The sequence below is a fragment of the Mastomys coucha genome, unplaced genomic scaffold (genome assembly GCF_008632895.1).
Source record: "Mastomys coucha isolate ucsf_1 unplaced genomic scaffold, UCSF_Mcou_1 pScaffold15, whole genome shotgun sequence".
NCBI lineage: Eukaryota > Metazoa > Chordata > Mammalia > Rodentia > Muridae > Mastomys > Mastomys coucha.
Window position 1 is genome coordinate 125,121,024 of NW_022196897.1, and position 15,363 is coordinate 125,136,386.

General features: G+C 41.6%; 1 pseudogene; it reads left to right on the forward strand.

Annotated features, from left to right (window-relative positions):
- Positions 1-13,452: 13,452 nt before the first annotated feature.
- LOC116092389 lies at positions 13,453-14,068 on the forward strand (annotated as a pseudogene).
- Positions 14,069-15,363: the final 1,295 nt, after the last annotated feature.

Below are 15,363 nucleotides of genomic sequence, written 5' to 3' on the forward strand. Positions count from 1 at the left end.
AGCTCTTGAGCTATATATTGGCCACAATGATGTGAGAGAATTACTTTTTATAATTTTGTTTATTTTTATTATATACATATACATATATATACACATATACATATATTTCTTGGATATGGGTTGCTATGTGTGTACTGGAAACTACACTTGAATTCTCTGCAAGAGCAGCAAGCACTCCTAATTGCTGAGCTATCTCTTCAGCTCAGAAAGGATTCATTTTAACTCTTATAATCAGAAGACTTCACACTCTGTTTACTGCTATGGTCATCTTGACCAAAGTCTTTGGCTCTATGCTTTGTAAGTCAATAGAGCAGTGGCACATGCACCAGGCAGTGTTAGCACATGTACAGTCCTATCCCTGCTACTTCTTGTTCCTTTGTATGTTCTAAACTCTCCAGATGGAGCCAGTACCCACTGACCCTGTTGGATGACATGGTTGAAAAAGTACCATCATCACTTGTAAGTACCTATGAAGGGTTACACCTACTCTCAAGGAGTTATCTTAAGAGTAGGGCACTTGACTAGCATATACGAGGCCTTGAGTTTGATCCCAGAAGCAACATAATACTGTGAAATGACAAGACATAACAAAAGAAAATTTTGTTGTATCTTTGTCTTTATCTACCTGCTTTTTGAAAAAAATTAAAAGATGCCTTATTTTCACTTGTATAGATTATGTAGCAAGCCTTAATTTCAACTTAATTACAGCTTGAGAAGTAAGAATTATATTCTGGTTCACAAATTCTCAACTGTGACTAACAAAAATTTTTCATTTTGTTTTGTTTTTTAATGAAGGAACTCTACATAAGCTTGCACATAACTGTCTATTCCAAATTCCATCAGGATGCTTCAGATTTGAGCCAGGGATCCCACAACTATGAGTCCAGGTTCCATCCAGTACCTCATTTCTAAGCCACATCTTATCTCTTGGATGAGAGATCACTTGGATTCACGTCTAGCCAAATTAGACAGTTTCTGGCCTCAGGAAAAGACAACGTCATGTAGACCTAGGCTCTCCCCAAAGCAGCCATGGTATATTTGGAGGCTTAGTGGAGTTTGGGCCACATGAGTAGAGGCTCCAATATTTAAATTCAGGTTAGAGCTACACCTTCTCTAGAAGACATAAGACCCCACAAGTGGATTCTGGGAATGGGCATGCTTTTCTTCCGTGGGGATGTGTGCAGGAAACAGCTTCTCTGGAAGGGCACAGAGCAGACAAAAGCTAAGGGATAGGAGTAGGGAGTACTCAGAGACAGCCCTTTCCAATGCAGGCGTCTGAGCTTTATTTTCTAAGACACCAAGGTCATTGCTAGCTGTGAAAGTAGTACCCAAGTCTAGACCTTGATTCTCAAAGTGGCTTCTACTTGTTTCATGCAAGTCCACATCCCCCAAGAGATTTTCTTTCTTTCTTTTTTCCTCCATCTTCCTCAGGCTGCCATTTGCAGAACCATAGACCTCACTGGATTTGGTGACCTGACAGTTGCCCTTACATGGGGATTTGTATCATAAATTCCCACTAAGAGGCCCCCGATTCACATCTTCCTCTCCAATTTATGCTGTCCTGTCTTTCAGACAGAAGCTGGTGTACTCACATGTGGCAGGGCTGGCGGCTCTTCAGACAGGTTCTATGAACTTGGTCGCCAGGTGGTAACCATATTACTGCATGCTTCTTGGTAACTTCTGTGCAACACAATTACCTTTGACAGTTCTTTAGTGGGACAGCAATTTTCAGCAAATGTTTTCAGTAACCAAAGGCCAGGAGGAAAGGAAACGTGAGCATTTCAGTTAAGCTTTGAGCATGGCTCTGACAGGTCTTCAGTGCCTCCATCGTGTTATAAATAGGAATTCCATGAAAATCTGGTACACATGGAATTTGCAGAAGGGACAATGGCAAGGCCAATGGTTTCCATTGTATTTGGAAAAGAATGTGTCCCGACACAGGATAACAAGACTTACCGTGACAAAGTTCTTTCCAGCCCGCCAAATACCATAGGCTGCAAGTATTTTCTTTCAGGGAGGTTTCATACTAAAGACAATTTTTTTTCCTTCCTTCGCACAAATTCCTCAGTGCAAAGAGTGTGACATTCACTACTGTGGTTTTCTTGGATTCACAGTGCTCTCAGCATTCCTCAGAGTTATCCAAAGAGCATTAATCTCACTATCCAAGTGTTGATTTCCAGTCTCAGAAAAAAAAAAAGATGCATAATTATGACAGGTAGGCTGCTGCTTGAAATTATACAAAATGAAAGTCTGAAAATCAATTGCTGCACGTACCCCGACACCATGAGGGCATGCATACACTACACATGCACATGGACACACATACACATACATACATTCACAAGATAAATCCATGAAACTTTTTTTTAAAGACAGCCCAAAACAAAGTATTAGGGTCTCCAGTCACACACCATGGGTAATAAATTGAGCCATTCATCCACCAAGTCACAGGTATGAAGGAGAATGATCATACACAATTGATACATCGGTAGCTCGAAGGGCTGGTGGGGTAGAATATAAGGCCACATGGCCATAGCTACACCCATAGAATATACTCTGACTCACTTGCCCTTGGCCCGCTACCCAGCAATATTTCCCTTTGACACACCCAAGAGGAGCCGGGTCTCCATTCTCATTTCATTAGCCATGTTTTACAGGCCAGCTTGCTTTTGATCTCGGGTGACTAGACACACGATATCATCAGCTCTAAATCAAGCCACATTTTTACTCTTTCCTCCAAACTGGTCTCCTTGGTGAGGACAAGAGCAGCTAATCCCTAACATGTTGCAGATTGTGACATCTCCTAGTACGTCATTTTTATCTTCTTTATTTACTTAGCAGCCACTTTGTCAATAACAGCTGTTGGCCTTTCTTTTAGACTCAAAGGATAAAAGATAGAAATCTGATTGTAAACTTTGCCTCAATGTTTGTTAGATCATTATCAATTTTTTTCTTACTTATCTGTGATTTTAAAGAGGGGAGAGCAATGAACTAAAGAGATGATTCAGTGGCTAAGAGCATCTGTTGCTATTGTAGAAGGCTTGGGTTAAGTTTCCAGCACCCACATATTGGCCTCAAATGCCCATTCCATGGGATCCAGTACCTCCTTCTGGCCTCAGCAGGCATCTGGACTCACGTGGCACACATATAGATAAGCAGGCACCCCACCCACAAATAGGCATTGTAAAAAAAAAAAAAAACTTCGAGAAATAGAGACCAACAATGCAAAAGCTGATCTACACAGGGTATTATGGTGGTTTATCTTCATTGGTAACTAATCAGATGTAGAATCTCCTAGGAGACACACTTCTGGACATGTTTAGGGTGTTTCAACAGAGATTTAACCAAGAAGGAAGACTGAATGTGGGTGATTCACCCATGGGGGTCTTAATCCAGATCAAAAAGAGAAAGTGGGCTGAGTATTTATGCCTCTTTCTCTTCCTAACTGCGTATGTAATCTGCCTCACACGACTGACATCACACACTTTCTGCTACCACAACTCCCTCTCTGACAGGCTTCAAACTATGAACCAAATTAAACTCTTCCCATCTTCAGTTACTTTTGCAAATGTCATGTCGCTGCAGTGAGAAAAATAGTGACACACACAAAATATTTATGGATATACGATCTTTGCTTCATGTATGTTGACTCTCAGACATCCACTTGGTTTTGGAAGTGCAAGAAAAGGCTATATAGGCAGACATCACACACTGTTAGTCAAACAGTTCCCAGATGCTACTCAATACAAAAGCAGGCTGAAGTCTTTTATTTGACTCCTTTAAAAGTTATAGCCTTTGGTGTTTCCTTTTTTATAAAGTAAGATATGTCTATGACAAAAATATCAAACCAAAAGAAAAGAAAAACAAAAACTTAAGGTTTTAAAACTCTCCTATAAGAGCTCTCTTAGTTAGGCCAACACACTCCCTAATATTCTTTCATTTAGTTCTTTATGCTGAGGAATCTGAAAAAGGCCAATTCTATTATCAGTTAGACAGTCAAGATGCATTTCTAGCCAATTAAATGAAGGAAAAAATATCTGAAAAAAATTCAAAGTTCTACCACTTCCCTTTCTTGACAGGAACTGCAGGAGCTGCCTTAAGACCAAGAAGCATTGTCCAAGAGGACAGAAGCCACTGTGACAAGAGCATAAGGAGGGACAAAGAGGAGTACTACACAGCTAGATCCGTGTCAGCACATGCTTACTTCCAAGTGGAGGAAGCGATACCAATTTACGTTGAACAGAGCTAACTGTCTTTTTTTTTTTTAACCTATTAGGTTAAGCATTGTTAGTTGATAGCTCCAATTGCTGAGAAAAGTCTCTGTGATACCAGTGGACCTTGTTCCAGGGGCTTTAGTTCTTGACCCAAGTCAAATATACATCTTTGTTTACACAGGGCCTCCTCGACTTCAATAATGGTTCTGCCCTTTTAATAATAAAGATAACTGATATTCCTGTGCTAATTCATCATTATCTTACTATTCTCCATTTTGAAAGTAAAGAAACAGAAATGTTAAGAGGTCAGGAGTTGCCCAGGAAGGCGTTAGGGTTGTAGTTCAGATATTGTGCTTATAAACACTCCCCACATTCAACCACTGTGATACTGGAACTTCTCCCACAAGGGATAGACATCTATGTAAACCTACAGGTCGAGGAATGCAGAAACAGCTCTCTGTTCTCAAAGCCAGCTGTGCTACTAAGCAAAGGCATTCCCTCAGCAGCCCACCAGCCTGGACCTAGTCGACCCACAGCTCATAACTGCTGTGAATAGAACTTACTTCCCGTATTATCTCGGTAGCAGGGAACAAAACCGTTAGTGTTTGTTGGCCCTCTACAAGCAGAAAGTGTTCATCTTCCTATTTGCGTTATCGCCCATGTCAGTGAGCAGGCCTCAATTATACTCTTTGAACATACGGACCAAGGCTTTAAATGTGGCCTTCAGCTTTCCACAGGGCTGAGTTCAATCTAACTACACTATTGTTAGTATGAACTTTGACCAGATGACTCTTGGATTTCAGCCCTGCTTTCAGACTGGTGGTATTCTCAAACTATTGAAAATAAGTTGTAAGGACTAGATAAGATAATGGGAGGTTAGGAAGTGAAGTTCCTATCCCATGGTTTCACACATGCTTTTAACCATCTCTGTAGCCTCTTCCAGTTCCATAACTCCATGGAAGAATTCATATAGTACTCTTTGCAGATTTACAGTGATACATCATTTTGGATGATTAGAGTAACCCTAAGGAGCTGGGATAGGATCCCTAAATTTAGTAGATTTAAACAACCATCGTTCATCCCACTTTTAGCATCCTGTGGCTGGGTAAGTTGGGTCTTCTCATCTAACCTGCTTAGCTAATTTAGCATGCCTGTGATTAAATGAGGGGTCACCTGGTAGCCAGCTGTTCTGGGATGGCCACCTGCCTGGGATAACCACCTGCCTAGAGGTTGAATGACTGTTAGCCATGTCTGTCACCTCCCAGCTGACTATCTTGAGCTTGTTCACTTAGTGGTTACAAGAGAGTAAAAGAAAGTGTGTAATGATCCTTCAGGGCCTGGCTCAAAAACTGGCAAATGTTTAACTCATCCACACTCCAGCAGTTAAAACAACTTACAAGACATGAGGATCCAGTACATGAGGATCCAAGAGGCTTATCTCTTGACAAGAGGAGCTGCAAAGTCACGCACTGGACTAAGAATGTGCAGTCATTTTAGCAATAGATGGCAGTATCCAGACAGTCTTCCAGAGCCACACATATGGGCTGGCCTTCCCAAATACTCATTGCCCCAACCCCAGACTGAGTTTATATTTCTAGCAAGGCACATACTGCAGGTCTGCTTGGGTTGTTTGTTTTGCTGTTTGTTTTGACTATTAGCTATTTCCAGTGTATGCCTTTCAGAGAGAGAAGTGTCCTATATGACTGCCATATAAATTAAGACAAGTTAGGGAGCACTGCTTGTCAGAGCCCTTGAAACCTGCTGGGGACAGTCAGCAGAGACTGTGATGAGCATTTGAGGCACTGGTGGCCACTCTTCCTTCTTAAGTGGGAAAACCATCACTGCCAAGGTTGTACAAGGTACGATGGTCATTGTTGTCTAGCTGGCTAGGGTTGGCAAAGTAATTTCAGCTCACCATCTAACGGAAGAGAATACCAGACTGAGGAAAGTGTACAACTCCTGGCTCACAGATGACAATGTCTGGCTCACACTTTCTTGTTTGAAGGCTTAACACAAGTTATGCGAGGTTGTCAAAGGACTTGGAATGTCTGGGGTTTAGAACCATGTTGCCCCCCCTCTGGACAGGAATGAGGAGGGGACATATGTCCCAACAGGGTGCTTCCTTAGGATGTGTGTATTGGAGGCAGGGTAAAGGAATAGGCTAGTGCTCTATTCTAGTCACTTATGCCCTTTACCAAAAGTCATGTGGGGCCAGGACAATGAGAAACTACAAGATACAGTTGCCAGAGATGCAAGAAAGAATGTCTCAAAGGGAACAAAAACTGGCCCTCCTGTGCTTTGCTGGCAGATCCTCTGGGAACAGAGCCTTCTCTTGAGGAGATGTTGTAACATGGCTCAGCTGCTGAAGGGTCAGGGAAGGGCCCTGGCCAGCCCTGGAAAGTGTTCCTTCGCTGGCCCTTGACTCAAACATAGTCGTATAGAGTCCCCAAAGCATTCTTGTGTGAGTGGGCAAATAAGCAAGTCCATATGCAACAGTCCCCACCCACACACAGGTATTAAATAAAGTCCGGCAAGAGGCCAGTAACTGATATGCCTGAAGGCCCCCATGGGGATGCCAGAGCCTCCACCAAAACAAGCCACAGCCAGCTCAATCACCATTCTCCAAGAGGGCAGACTCAGCAGAGCCTCGGGGAAACACAGTCTGGCTTTAGATGAAGGTCCTACTGGGCCTTGTTCCCCAGGTTCTTGTTTTTGGCTCTATAGACAATGCTGAGTTCAGTTCCTTATAAAGTTTCCAGATTTAAAAGCCAAGGAGACTCCCCAAACCATACCTGGCTCAGAGAATAAGGCAAAAGAAAAGCATGTACTTTCTGACTCTGCCCTTCATCCTGTGGGCTCAGTTCTTTGGTCTGGAACAGCAGAGTAGGACAGAGTACTGAGGCTCCCACTTTCCCTGTAGGAAAGTTCTCCTCATTTAAAGGTGGCTCACACAGGTCCTGAGATGAGGGTTCAGTCTCAGGCCTCTGAGAATTTCCCTCCACCTCCTTATAGCTCCCTAGCCCCTTCTATTAGCAAAGTGTCTGCTCTGGCCATCTCAGCAGATGACTGTGCCCAATCCTTTACAATCCCAACCAATTGAGTCCAGTCCTGCAGAATCCAAGACCGATCAGGGTCTTGGTGCAGCAGAGCTGTCAACTCTCAGCTTAGCTATGATGGAGGTAAAATCCTTTGGTGATGTGAGGGTCATTGAAGTACAGCCTTATTACAATGAAATCCAATGTCTAAAAATTGTTCTTATTTTGGGGTTGTACCACAGTAAGAGCCAAGATCTTAAGCTCTACTAAATATAAAACAAACAAACAAACAAACAAAAAGACTTTATATATTTATGTTCATTTAAGAAAATACTAGTAGTGATGTATTATTTTGAAATATACAGTTAATATGTTTGGAGTTATTTAAAATTTCTGTTGAGAAAAATATATGTATTTTCAGTATTGCTGTAGACAAGCATCTACATAAGACTGTTAAATTGATTGTTGTTTTATATCAAACAACTTTTATAATACTCATTTTTATTGTTATAATATTTTATAAATTTTAAAAATATGACAAAAAAGGTATTGTAGGTATTAAAGGGGGTCTCTGGGAGGAGTTGGGGTACAAAAGGGAAATAAGAATGTGATATAATTCTGTTTACTTAAAATATGTTTTTAAATGTTAACAAATTCAGATAAATTGAAATCATGTATCTTTTCTCATCATAATTCAGTAAAACTTAAATCAATAATTAAAAAAAGTTGTCATAATAATGATGATGGAATACAAGCTGAGCTTATTTTTATTACAATAGCTCATGTAGTAATATAAATAAAAATGTAGATGGCCAAAAGTAAAGATACATTGATTTAAAAAAAAAATAAGAGGAAGCTAAAAGAGATGAATGTTGGTGCTCAGCTCTCTCTTCACTGTATTGATCTTAGGACCCAGCCATAGGATGATGCCATCTCTATTCAGGGTGAGTCTTCTTTTCTTAGTTAAACCACTGGACTTGTATGCACATACACTCCCAGAAGTATGTCTCCTAGGTGATCCTAAAATATTGTCCTGTTAGCAATAATGATTAACTAGTGTGCCCTCCATTCATCCCTTCTTCCTACCTTACACTGTGACTTCCATGTAGAGACCCCCCTAAGAAATGTTGTCACGGGTGGTGCCATCGTTGTAGATATCAATAATTCTTTGTTTTTCTTGACAGCTTCAACCTAGATGAATTCCACAATTGTTTGCTTTTTATTGCTGTTAGTTTTTGTCTGTTTGCCGTTTTGAAGCACTCCTGACCTCCAAAGGATGCCAAAAAAAAATGTGGGTTGCCTCTCTGAGTGCCCTTGCATGCATTTAATATCATGGCTCTATGGCTCTGGCTTTGCATCCTTGCAAAAGAGAGGTTGGTCTAGCACACACATTTTTGAAGGTGACTGATACAACTCTGGATTTCTGAGTATCACCAGTGTCTCTGGATGATGGACCCTGGGTTTAGAGAAGATAGGACACCATGGGCTTGAGAGCTGAGCTCATCTCAACTATCCTACCATTTCCTCAAGCCTAGTGTGTTTTGCCTAACTCTGACTGAGACTGATGGAACAGCTGAAGAGATTGAGAAGGACCTGGAAAGACTGATGCCCCCACACCACTATAATAGCTTCTTCGCATGTTGGTCATGTCTAATGAAAACATTTAACTCTATCCTTAGCCATGAAAAGCCACTTGAGCTTGATGAAAGCCAGGAAAATGTTCACAACTGCTGTCATGTCTTCCCTCTGATTTCTGCTATGCTTAACTAAACTTCCTTAAGCTACATAGTTTAATGGGGGTGGGGTGCAGAGGGATTCCGGGAAGACTATTCAATGCATACCATTTAACACAATAATGCCACTGTTTCAATAGGTTCTGTCCTTTTGAAAAAGGGTTTCAGTACATGGACCAGACTGGCCTTGAACTTTCAACTGTTTTGCCTCACTTTCTCACATGCTGTGATTACATGCATGTGATGCCATGACCATCTAGGATTACAGGCATCTTCCACCAAGACTGTGCTAGAATCGTAGGCATGTATCACTATACCTGGTCATCTTACTTCTCTCTTGCCAGCAGGGCTACCCTGCAGTATGAACCATTTAGACATCCAAATATGCTTTACAAAGTGAAAAAAAATGAAATGAATATGATATGTATATGTATACATAGATATGTATGCCATTACACACATATATTACATATATGATATATGATATGTCATATCATATATACGTATATTATGCAAAAGGCAAAGCTATGTCTTACAGAACCTAATGTGGAAAACTAATATGGTAACTGGAGAGAGGGTTACAGTGTGTGTAGTATATACTAAAGATGAGGGATCTATGCCATAATTACAGAATGAGGGAGTCATTCCTGGGATGACCATGACATGCCCCTATGGAAATAGTAAAAGAGAATTCTGTGGAGGAAGAAGACCCTCCTTGCTTGCTCCCCACATTTGTGTTTTGACTCGCAGAATAGAAGCTTCTTGCAGTTCCTCGGCTCTTTGGGGGCTATTGTGGAAGAGGTACCCACCAGTGACACTGATACTCTGTTACACCGGCACACTAGTAGATAGAAGTCATTCTGCTTAAACCTAAGACAGAGCCTCACCCTTTCCTGGTCCCTCATGCCTACTCTAATACAGTAGCCCTTCTTCCTGATAACCCACGTCCAACTACACCTGTCATTTCTGGTTTCAGCTTTTTAGATGGCCTTGGGTGAATAAAACCAGCCCAGCTTGCCCTAAGCTCCAGTTGCCTCCACCTGGGGGACTGATAAAGCAGGCAACTTTAATTCCATTTAATTCAGTTACCTTATCAGTGTTATCTAGTCTCCTGGGGGAGGGGGGAAAAGAAATGAGTGAGAATGTCAGTCAATAAACCCTTTCTAAGCCCAATATGACAATGGTAGTGGTCTGAGAACTTACCCCCATGCAGGAGAAGACTGGCAACGTTTGGGGTTATTTTTGATTGTCCTGGCTGGAGTAGTGAGCGGGGAGGGGATTGTGTCTGGTGCTTGATAGGTAGGGACCAGAGAGATGCTGATGGGCACACAATCAACCATGCACAGGCACTCCTCACCAGAAAAGTCTCATTCAGCCTAAAATGTCAGGGCATTGACCACATTGAGGGCCTCTGGTCTCGAGCATGCACACTGATGTGCTTTCTCTTTTCCATGTTTCTACATTTTATACAACACTGGTGTGTTAACTGTCTCCTAAGAAATAAAATAAAAACTAATTTACATTTTAAGCTGAAATGACTAGCATAGCAAAACTTCTGCTGTGACCAAATGTTCATATTTATTGATGGATACAATAATAAACAGGATTCCCTATCAACAACTTTTGACAGTCTTTGGAAGCATCCTAGACAGGAAGTGGAGGAGAGAGGTGGGGAAACTGGTAGGACCCATTTATAGATATGCATTGCCAAGAGGGGTTATAAATAAGGAGAGAAGAGGGGAAGAGGGGGAGAGGAAGAGAGAAGAAGGAAGGGAGAAGAGGGGAGGAGAGGGAAGAGGAGAAGAAAAGAAGGAAGGGGAGGGGAAAAAGGGGAGGAGAAGGAAGAGGAGAAGAGAAGACGGGAGGGGAGGGGAGAGGAAGAGAGAAGGGAGAGGGAGAAGAGGGGAGGGGAGGGAAGAGGAGAAGAGAAGAGGGGAAGGGAGGGAAGAGGGGAGGAGAGGGAAGAGGAGAAGAAAAGAAGGAAGGGGAGGGAAAAAGGGGGAGGGGAAGGAAGAGGAGAAGAGAAGAGGGGAGGGGAGAAGAGAGGGAAAGAGGGAGAGAAGGGGAGAGAGACAGAGAGACAGAGAGATGGCAAGACAGAAAGACTAAGAGAGAGACAACCCCTAGAGATGAAGGTTTTGTCTTGGCTTCCACCCCCATCCACTCAGATGTGAATTTTTAGCTCCTGAGACCTGGTTGGGGAGAAGTCCATGCCAAGAGCTTCTAGGTCTACTCTGTAGGTGCATTATGGCATTCAGTCCTAATTAAAAGGCTCCCTTTGTGTCCTCAGAATTTCCTGACATGGCACAGGGCTTTATTTTTGGCTCTGAACACCTATGTTGTTTCCTGTTTTCTAGCCAGTTTAATGGCATCTAACACGTGAATTAGGATAGCCCGGAGGAATTGTGTCCCTTGCCTGCTTTCTTATTCTCTAGGACAACTCTGGAGCCACAGCAGATTAAGTGTATCATATGAGAGCCAGCAACCCTGATGTGCAAAACAGCCGTATCCCACCACCTCCAGCATGTTGGTATTTTTGACAGTCCTCAATTAAGAGAAACAGCGTTAACTTCAGCCTGTCATTTGTGTGGGCTGAGCTGTTTGAAAACGCAACGGAGGAGCAGTCAGCGGTGGGAGGGAGGTTTCTCATAAACAGATGATGGAACTTCAATGTCTGGAAGACACAAGCTGTGGTTTGGTCCCTGAAGCCTTTTGAGGGGCACAAAACTCAACCTCCTTCTTCCTCTGCTCCATAGCTGTCTCACTGCCCCGGCTGCTGCTATCACATGTCCTGTGGGGTGCCTGCTTCCAGGCCCATATCATTGCAAATGCTCGAGTTGCAACATTTACCCCCAAGTACAAGGGCTTGCTCACTATGACATTGTACATTTTTGGGGAGATATGGCATGTTGCCTTTGACTTTAGGACAGTTAATATTTCACAAAGGGTCACGAAGACCATCCTGTGATGTGACATTTCATCACGACACGATTGATGGATGGTGGCGTGGGACAGAAAGCACAGAAAGGACAGAAATGCAGAAAGGATACAGAGAAGCCTCTGTATCTTTGTTTCATATGTCTTGAACCTCTAATATTTCATTAGATTGTCACCAAAATTCTGATATTGGAAGGAAGCCCTTGCATATACAATAGGATCATCAGTATAGAACTATGCAAGAAGTCTTCAAAATGCCTCTTAGAAATAATAAATGTTTATCACTTATGCACATCACATAGTTCCATTAAATCAGCATAGGAATGGCCCTATTGGATTTGAGAGGAGAGGGGGAACTGATGGAGCTGTTTGGTACTATGATTAACATGGTATCTATTTTCATCTATATTTATGTTTAATTGTTCACACTCAAAAAAGTCAATTTGGTATATTTAAATGTTTAGGTTTTTTTTTTATTTCAATTCAACGTTGACTTTATGTCTTGTTTGTTACCAGGAGACCTTTCGGTGATATGCCCCCTATTTTGGTCTCTAGCGCAGTAGCTACTAGCTGCATGCAATTCAGAAGCACTTGACAGAGAGCTGCAAAACTGAGTATCTTGTTTACTTTTAATGAATTTCATTTTAAATAGTCCCTATACCTAGTAGCTACTGCATTGGGCAGTGCAACCACAGGACACAAGTGTGTTCCAGGGCTCATCTGAAATGTGCTGACGCATGGGCGAGAATATCTATAATGAGGGGGAAATCAAAATCCGTTGTGTGTGTGCTCACGGTGAAGGGCAGTGATTTAAAAGTCATAGCAGATGTACAGGTTTGATAAGGATTTTTCCTAGATTTTCAAGGCCAGGGAGAGGTAACACTGGTAAAATTCCTGCTACACAAGCATGAGTTCAGATCCCCAATACCCAAGTAAAAATTAAGCTTGCAACATGTTTCAGTAACCTCAGCAGTGGGGAAGAGGGTGGTAGAAACAGGTAAAACCATGGAGTGCACTGGTCAGCCAGCCTAGCTCTTCAGTGAGCTCCCAACCCAGTGACTGTTCACCTCTATTATACACACATGCACCCTAACACACTTTTTTGAGATTTTTGATTCAAACAAGTGTACATCCTTTCAGTACAGCACATCCCAAGAGATGATGGATATGTGTTTTGGGATGGGGTTGGGAAAACACTAGTTGCTTGTTGGTTGGTAGTAGAAGTGAGCCGATGCCTTCTCAAGCTAACATAATGCAAAGGCAAATCATGATATGATTTTTTTTTTAGTTTTGTGTTAACCAAAATAATAAATAAATAACCATGTTGCTTCTCAGTGTCTTTGAGACATTGCACAAACACTGAAGGATTGTCTTAAATAATACTGAAACACAAAAACTCAAGGAGATTGATTCTCTGTAATTGTAACAGCTTGAATGAAAATGGCCCACATGGGCATGCTCTGTGCATACAGAGGTCACCCGTGCCGGTGTCTCCCCAGGTGCGTAGTGAACTGAGGGCATCATAATGTAGAGATGGGGGCTCACGTGACCCGCACCTACAGGAACTTCAACGTGGAGAAGAGAGCGGAGCAGGAGATTAGCAAGAGGAAGCCTTCCATGGCACCCAAGCACACCTCCACCCGCGGTCTCCTGCAGGAGCACCTGCGTCAGTATCCAGGAATCGAAGAAGAAGCTTCTAGAAAAGATAACAAGCTGCTGTCATTGACTAAGAGATGTCAATGTCGATTCCAAAGATCCGGTGCCTTCCTTGCCGGTAAAAGATGTTGAACCACGGCAAGAACCAAAGGAATTCAGACTGCGGATAGGAGATCACTTTAATATGAATATCATGGACATTCCCAAAGGCAAGATTACTGTTGTAGAAGCATTGACCCTTCTCAATAACCATAAACTTTCTCCAGAAACATGGACTGCTGAGAAAATCGCCCAAGAATACCATTTAGAACTGCAGGATGTAAATTCCCTTCTCAAATATTTCGTTACTTTTAAAGTCAAAACCTTCCCTCCTGAAGACAGGAAAGCATTACAATCAAAATGAAGAAACTGAAAAAACAATTTCCTACGTGTGCTGCCAAGCTCCGTGTCCTTGTTTTTCATGTATTAAATTTTACAAGTTACTGTGAGTTGAGGGCCATAACGTTGAGAGCTCTTTTACTTCTTCAGGATTGTTCATACAATTTTTTTTTTTAATTTGTGTATGTGTAGTTCCTGGGTATATGTTAGCAGTATTGATCATGTGGCCCAAATGATTCAATATTAAGTTTCACTTTCCAGTCTAGGATGGCTTGATCTTTGTAGGAGACATTGAAAACAAGAGCCCCCCTGACTCCTGTAAGACTGGCATTGGGTTAGAGACAGATACAGCAGGAGACACAGGGACTATATTTCCCAAGTGAAGAAAGAGGAAACTGAGTGCAAAGGAAGAAAAATATATATTACTACTCTAGAGAATAAAAATCCATGAGGGTTTTTTAATGTTTTAAATTGGTTTTAAATATGAAATAACTCTTAGAAGAATTAGTGGTGTCTGTGACATGCTAGCTGTCTCTCTCTTGACAAACAGAAATAGGTAACTTGAAAAGTTTTCTGAGAGGTAATACTTAAGACTATTTGAACAAATAACTTCCTTTAAATTTAGAAATGAGATAAATATGAGAGCAACTAAAAATAAGAGGATCCAATTTGATAACCAAATGTTTATACCTGTTTTCATCCTAGGAGAAAAAATAGCCAGGTGAAGTAGAAAATAAATCCCTGAAGGGACTTAGAAAGTTACTGATTCACTCACTTAAACTCTGGAGCATAGCACATTACTGTAATAGAATCTCAGATGAAGTAATAAGAGTTTGGCTCATTCTGCTATGTTATACCTGTGGGTTCTTGGCCATATTGTTTGACCTCTCTGAAACTGAATTTCTATAAAAGTATAACTGCCTTGTGTAAATTTCAGGATAACAGTGAAGATTAAATGAGAAAGACCAGGCAAATACAAAGTCTTATAGTTAAAATGGGTGTCTACAAAACATACGACAGAGTTGTCTGTAATTTATGATGCAAGGAAACCAGAATTTAGGTTCTCAGAATCCTACTAGTATTTTTATTTATTCTGCCAATATGAAACTCATTTCAAGAGGACAGAATAGAGTTGGGGGAGTTGAGCTTGTCTGTATTCTTTCAAGGGAACAGACAGACACACTTGCCTCGAGATTCCCCTGGAAAGGATGTGGAAGATGAGAGGGATCCAGCATGGTGATGGAGAGGCAGGTGTAACAGCAAAGATGGGAGGTGACTGGAAAGTTTGTAAGCTTTCTTAGATCTAGCTCCAGTGAATAAACTATACTTACTTGTGGTTCAATACAGAACTTTAAGAGAAGGTGCTAATTCTAATCATTGCAATTTATATTGGAAAGTGCAGTCAGACTC